The sequence below is a fragment of the Schistocerca serialis genome, chromosome 8 (genome assembly GCF_023864345.2).
Source record: "Schistocerca serialis cubense isolate TAMUIC-IGC-003099 chromosome 8, iqSchSeri2.2, whole genome shotgun sequence".
In the NCBI taxonomy this organism is placed as follows: domain Eukaryota; kingdom Metazoa; phylum Arthropoda; class Insecta; order Orthoptera; family Acrididae; genus Schistocerca; species Schistocerca serialis.
In genome coordinates this window covers 567,846,844-567,854,659 of record NC_064645.1, presented here as the reverse complement: position 1 = coordinate 567,854,659, position 7,816 = coordinate 567,846,844, and the positions used below count along the sequence as shown (strand labels likewise).

Here is a 7,816-nt window from a genome sequence, read left to right as displayed (position 1 = left end):
ACAAACCGTAGTGAAGCAACATCTCTAAATGAAGTGTTCAAGACATTCTCCCGAACATAAACGACGACGCTTGGACGTCTGCCGTGACTTGATTGAAAATATGTGTGCAGAAACGATAGTGTTACAGTGAAAAAAGTATATAGGTAATAACCATCAAAATTTTAGCGACCCACATATGGAAGTATAAATATTATGTTTCTTTATATTCAAAGGCAACGGCCTTGCCGCAGTGGATACATCGGTTCCCGTCAGATCACCGAAGTTAAGCGCTGTCGGGCGTGGCCGGTACTGGGATGGGTGACCGTCCGGGCCGCCATGCGCTGTTGCCATATTTCGGGGTGCACTCAGCCTCGTGATGCCAACTGAGGAACTACTCGACCGAATAGTAGCGGCTCCGGCCAAAGACAATAATTGTAACGGCCGGGAGAGCGGTGTGCTGACCACACGCCCCTCCTGTCTTCATCCTCAGCTGAGGATGATATGGCGGTCGGATGGCCCCGATGAACCACTTGTGACCTGAAGACGGAGTGCTTTATAGTCAACCTTTACAGTACAGCTAAAAGAAATGTGGAGAATCTGTAACGGTAATACGAAAATTTTCTACGTTATATATGAACAACGTCTCTTACAAATATTTTTAGCTTAACACGACAGAAGGTTTCTTCGAAAATGTTTAATTTTACGAGGTTACAGTAATAGTAATTCTTACAAATATTTTTAGCTTAATACGACAGAAGGTTTCTTCGAAAATGTTTAATTTTAATTGTGTGTGTATAAAATGTTCAAAGACATTATACGAATCCACCTTGGTTCCGTTAATAGCGCTAGTATGATCGTAGGGATGACGTCGAGCTAGCCAGAAATGAGAAGCGCCCATTACCGTAGCAGAAAGGAAGATGAATGACTATACTAACACGGCGGGGCTACGTTAACATCATTTCACTGCAAGTCCATAATTAAAACAGAACTGTGTAATAAGACCAGTATGAAAGTGGTAAAAGCTGCATGATAAGAGTCATTATCTGAGTAGTGATAAATGGACTTGTTTTGACTGTGATGTGAAATTCAGTGCTTGAAGTTGTGTAAAGAGTAACTACGCAGTAGCGTGGTTTCGTATGCATGGAAGACTACATGGCGAGAGGGCAAGAGAATGGTGAAAGGGTTATTGCTCTATAAATAATAATTACCGGCTACAAATGGACGTTTGCATAAGAATATTCAAGACGAACGTAAATGGTGAAGCTGGTATATCAAGAGGAATGTGAGCAAAACATTTGTAGCTTTCGCATGCAGCAGCCCTAGTTTAATCTTCATCGTTGAGTGAGCACCGGTAAAAACTATAGTCAAACACCACATCAGCAACCAAGGCAAAATGTTTTATTGATCGGTAAAGGGGGATTTCGTTTCGATAATAATTTTTATTCAGAAAATATAAAGTAGCAGATTACAACTTTTGTTATTTAGTAGCCTCTTTAATTGGAATCACTGTTATGTATGTAAAGGTTTCTTGGGAATATTAATGTCATCACCTTCTGAAATATTTAAGCAACGAACGTTGAACTATTGATGCAAGAGAAAGATCGATTTGCGCATCAGTTGATAAAAATGCACTGTCAGTTGTACAGACTCTTTAAAGAGACATTTAATGAGTAAACTACATTAATTTCTGACTTCATAGTTAACGAGTATTACTATATGGAAGGTAGATATCAGTTTGTAGATATGCCAGATAAAAACTTCATTACATACGACGGTAACAGCCATCACAACAAATAAATTTCACGTTACTTAAAGGTTTGCATTATACGATTTTTGGTCTCAAATTTAGTAATAAGTTGCAATTTTTTCAAAACATTACGGAAATAATACAAATACATTTTTACCTGCTTAATATTTAGTATCACAATTTCATAAAGTCAGTGCACGCATCTGTACAGCCTTGAAGCTGTTCACATTAACATCGTTATACTTTACGATACAGAGACAGTACTACTTAAATGTATATTGGGTACAGTTTTTCTCTGTTGTTCACAAGAACAGTAGCAAAGTGGCAGAAAGATAGCTAATACCTAGTCACTATGAAATGAAGTAAGCAGACTCTGCAGTAAGCCGAAGTTACTTTTCTGACCTCAGTTGAATTTAGTAACACATGATTTGTTTAGCACAGGTTAAGACTTCCCTTGAAAATCTCTAAGCTTATGTCTGCTTTGTACAACAAAGTATTGTTCCCATCAAAGAGCTTTAATAGTAAATCTAGCTTCAGATATCGCAAAACTTTCCTACTAAAACAACATTTAGAAAGACTAGGATTTTCAAATTTGTGGATGGGAACACTTACGGCGAATAACTGTTCCTAGGTACCAGTGGTTGCTGCATTTTCGCGGGAAGAAGAAATTAATGAGCAGAAGAAATTAATGAGCAGGCAGGAAGTGATATCGGTGTGAAATGAGTGAAATTACAACGACCATTGTACAGAGTACATGGTCTTTCGATTCCGACAGCCTCTTTGTCACGCAGGTCACGGTTAAGACGCGCCACAGCTGTTCAGTTATCATCTAGTTAGTGGTTGTGTGCTTTGTTAAATTAAATCTCATCACCGTCATTGTTCAGGAATCAAAGAACGAATGTTTCCTGGACTATTTTTTGTATTTTACGTACAAAAATATAGAGTTTAAGTAAATACGAGGACTATTCAGAAAGTAGGGAACGTTTTGGCATTAAAAAAACCAAGTACAAGAAATGCATTTTATTATATACATCCGAAAAAGTGACTGAGATACTACTTTTCCATATAGTCACTTATCATAGCGGTGGACGAGCTTCGAAAGACATTCGTCGCAAATTTCTGCTGCCTGAGACTTCAGCCAGTGAGTCACGCCCACCTGGAGTTCCTCGTCGCCATCAAAGCGCTGCGTTGCAAGCCGGTTCTTCATCTTGGGGAAACAAGTAGAAGTCGCTTGGTGCAAGATCGGGGCTGTAGGGTGGATGAGGAAAAATTTAACATTTGAATGAATTACGGAGTTCTTTAGTACGGTTTGCCGTGTGAGGTCGGGCATTGTCATGCAAAAACAAAATTTTGGGACGTCAGCTTTCATCGGCGTTTGTTTTGAACTGCTCTTCTAAGGCTGTGAAATGTTTGACAGTACCGGGCAGAATTTATGGTTGCTCCACGTTCGAGAAAATCAATAAGAAGCACACCTTGCCTATCCCAAAACACTGTCGCCATCACCTTCCTTGGTGACAAGGTTTGCAAACATTTTCTCGGTTTTTGGGGGGACCTTGTGTGCATCGAATCCATGGACTGTAATTTTGTCTCGCAATTGGCGTGTTTCACCCAAGTCTCGTCACCGGTTACGATTCGAAGCAGTAATGAATCACCATGTTTGTGGTGGGCCTCCAGAAATGTCATCGTTGGCCCCATTCGTCTTTCCTTATGGTGCTCTGTAAGCATTTTGGGCACCCACCATGCACGAAATTTGTGGTAGCCTAGTTGTTGAGTGACAGTTTTAAACAACAAAGTCCATGAAACTTGTGGAAAAGAAAGCACAAGCTCCGTTATTGTGAAGCGACGGTTTTCACGAATCGTTTCAACAACTTTAGCGACAAGATCGTCAGCCACAATGCTCGGGCGTTCAGCCTTCTCTACATCATGAACGTTGGTTCGGCCATTCTCTAACAGAATGTACCATTTCCGGACGGAACATTCGCTCAAGCTACGTTGTTTCCGTACACTTCGCACAGTTCACGATAAATTTCTAGAGGATTTAGATTTTTTGCCAACAAAGACCGTATCACAAACCGCGCCTCACAACTAGAGGAATTTTCGATTGCAGTGCACATTTCAAATTCGAATATCGAAAAACCCAGACGCGCAGAAACGTTCCCACTGCCACGGATGGGTGCCGACTGAGCTGCCGAGCACCCACGCACCAAAATATACGCGATCGGCGCGCGCCTAGCGGCGTCAGACGAGAAATGTTCCCTACTTTCTGAATAGCCCTCGTATTAACAGGGCGACCGTCTCTCTTAAATTTACTAGAGAAATCTGCATTTTAAATAGCACACTGAGATATCTAAGTATTTGTTCATCAGAGACTCTTTCCGAATTATTTACGAAACATTAACAGTGGAATGTTGTCGGTAGTACAGTGCAATTGGGGGGGGGGGGGGGGGGCGGGGGGAGTTAGAACCGTTGCAGACTTAGCTGACAATTTCGCACCGTTGTACGAATGTTTTGTGTGTTGTACTCAAATGGGGGAGGAAACAATGTAGAACAACAGAAGCATCAATACCATCACCTTATAGTTCCTCTAATGTTTATTAATCAGGTCTCGAAACGATTTGCTTGGGTGGGATAGGCGTATAATCTGCAAATAACTTAGTATAAGGGTCAGCACAGTTTACGTCACAACAATTTATCAGAACGCTGACGTCACACTCAGGTGATGCCGGCGTCGTTGCAGTCGAAATCTTTTGGAGGCGCCGGCTAGCGGCGACGAAACGCCAGTGTGGCACCTTTTACAACACTTTGTGCCATCTCGTCTATTCCGCGCGGTGGCACACAGTGTTGATATAGGCGCCTACCTATTCCTCCCTGTGGCTTACCGCGGACCAAGAAGTGTCTCACTCGCAGTGCCGCTTGATACCAGTCTTCGGCTTGCCTGAAACCGTGAGACTAGCTGTTCCTTGTTCCCATCCGGGCACAAGATAATCAGCAGCTGCACAGCGTTCATGTTCCCGAAGTCACAGTAGCACCCTTTATTCTTAAAGCGCATGATTGAAAGAAACCTTAGACCAGACTTTTTGTGATTCTATGTCATGTTCCTTACCCCACGTGAATAATTACGAAGTACTTACCTTAGAAATATGGAAACTATTGTGTACATGAGTCGCTACCTGGTATGATAGACTCTCCTCCACCAACGGAGGGTGAACAGATCAGCCTTTACACAAAGGCGAAAGGAGCCCGCTAGCAATTTATAATGGTTGGCAGGAGGAAGCATTAGCGCTAGCAACGCAGAATTCTGTTCCACATCACCCATCACAAGGAGCAAACAGTGGGGAGGTTAGTATCACATGGCACTAAAATATAAGTCGCGCTCCGTGGCTTAACCGGCGTTGCATCTTCGAGAGAGTTCTTGCAGAATATCTTCAAGAGAGTCTTCCAATTCCGTTCGCTGTCGCTGCGACAGATACAGTCGTTGCAGCTTAAAGGTGTGGTTCCGATAGCGGCGACAGCGACCGACCACAATTGTAGACGTCAGACGGCAACGCTGTCGCCTGCAGTCGGTGCGTTGCGCAATGCAGCGACAGACAAGCAGCGCAGTCACTTGCAAGAGCTACGCGAGGCGAGATGTCTGGTAACTTCGCCGCGGTTATTGCGCTGTTATTTCAAGAGGAAGTTGATGACATTTTATTGTTCAAATGTGTGTGAAATCTTATGGGACTTAACTGCTAAGGTCATCAGTCCCTAAGCTTACACACTACTTAACCTACATTATTCTAAGGACAAACACACACACCCATGCCCGAGGGAGGACTCGAACCTCCGTCGGGACCAGCCGCACAGTCCGTGACTGCAGCGCCTAGACCGCTCGGCTAATCCCCCGCGGCGACATTTTATTACTGCATACAAGGGAAAGATGAATGCTGGCAATGCCTTTATATAAAAATGGAACAGAAGAAGGTAGTTACACAGCATCGATTAATAAGCATTTGTTAAATGATCAAAATGCATCCACGAGCTATCGTCGTTTAAATAAAAGATAGACTCGTGATAAGTTTTGTTAAAGATGATAAAAAACTGCAGTATGTAAGAAATGCAGTATTGCAGAAGAAAAATTATATTTCACATTGAGGTAGGTATACAAAATTTTATACATTGCGTAACACGCACAGCTTTCCAATAACTATGTAGTGTACAGTTTTCCCGTCTTTGTTATGGTTACGGACTGAGATTTCTGTGTTCAGATGCGATATGTGTAGGTGACCCTTGACACACAGCTCCGGGCAGTATTGCCTTCAGTTAAACAGCTTTAGGGCATTACTGTGGGCGGCCAGACGTGGGGGTCCGGGAGACGTCCAGCACATCCCACTTATCATCCTCTCAGTCCACTACAGAGCCTTTCCCATGTGCTGCCAGCACTATTGTCGAATGGGAGGCTGCTCCAGTGAGAGGCAGCCAGCGGAACACTTTCCAAGGAGTCGATCGAAATGCCACGGCCAGTCTGTCTGACGAACAGGTTTCGGGCGCTGTCTGTGGCTGACGAAGTCCCAGAGCCAGATGAAGTCGCTCCCCCAGTTCCAGAGAAAGCCTCTCGTCCTGCAAGGTCTGGGCATTCACAGAAAGTGGGTTTACTGAGTTTGGGAGATCCAACGGCAGGCGGTTACTGGGGCCTCTTAGGGATATGGCTGCCACGCAGGGGAAAGAATCCCGTGTGTACTCTGTGTGCATATTGGGAGGAGTCATTCCAGGTGCGGAAAGGGTGCTTCCGGATGGCATGAAGAGAACAGGATGCAGTCAAGCGTAGGTCATGTCTCATATTGGTACCGAAGTGTGTGTCGCTTTGGATCGGAACAGTTCCTCAATCATTTCCGGTGGCTAGCTGAAGTAATAAAGACTCTAGTCTTGCTTGCGACATAAAGGCAGAGCTCTCCATCTGTAGCGTCGCCGACAAAACCGACTGTGGCCTTTTGGTACAGACCCGAATGGAGGTTCTCAATCAGAGGCTCAGGTGGTTCTGTGACCGTGTAGGCTGCAGAATCCTCGAGTTGCGCCATAGGGCGGTGGGTTTCCGGGTTCCACTTCATATACCATAAATCACTACTGGCAAGAAGCATCTACATGGATAGCGGGGGCTATGTGGACTGGGCGGAGCAAATGTGGTGCATAATGACCGATACAGGTGTTAGTGGCCACGAGGTTGTTGTAGCGAGACTGAATACCATAATATCGAAACCCACCAAAAATAAACTCTAAATACGTCTTTTTAGAAAAGCAGATAAAAATTCGTTTGAGGCCTTCCTAAGACAGAGTCACCACTCCTGCCAATCTGAATAAATAAGCTAGACTAGATGTGCTTTAAATTCAAAGAAATAGTATAGAAGGCTGTTGAGAGACATGTACCAAATAAATTAACGAGAGATGGTACTGATCCCCCATAATACACTAAATAGGTCAGAACACTGTTGCAGAAGCAACAAAAAAGCATGCCAAATTTAGAAGAACGCTGAAACCTTCAAGATTGATGAAGTTTTACAGAAGCTCAAATTTAACGCTACATCAATGCGAGATGCTTTTAAAACTTTATACGACGAAACTTTGTCTCGGAATCTGGCGGAAAGTCGAAAGAGATTCAAGTCGTATGTAAAGTTCACCAGTGGAAAGACACAATTAACACCTTCTCTGCGCGATAACAATGGTAATGTTACTGATGACAGTACCACTAAAGCAGAGTTACTAAACACGGTTTTTCGGAATTTCTTCTCCAAAGAAGTCGAAGTAAATATCCCATAATTCGTATCAAGAACAACCGCCAACATGAGTAATTGAGCAGTAGATATCCTCGGTGTAGCAAAGCAGCTTAAGTTTCTTTGTGAAATAAAGGCCTCCGCTCCTGATTGTATACCAATTATGTTCCTCTCAGAATACGCTAACACAACAGCTCTACACTTAGCAACCATATACTGCCGCTCGCTCGCCGAAAGATCTGAAGCTAAAAGCTGGAAAGTAGCACAAGTTACATCAACATCCAAGAAAGGAAGTGAGAGTAATAAGCCGAATTATAGACCGATATTGCTAACTTCAATTTTCTGT

The 7,816-nt window shown here is 43.3% G+C and overlaps 1 pseudogene; it reads left to right on the top strand.

Annotated features, from left to right (window-relative positions):
• Positions 1-211: 211 nt before the first annotated feature.
• On the top strand, positions 212-329 carry LOC126417931 (5S ribosomal RNA; annotated as a pseudogene).
• Positions 330-7,816: the final 7,487 nt, after the last annotated feature.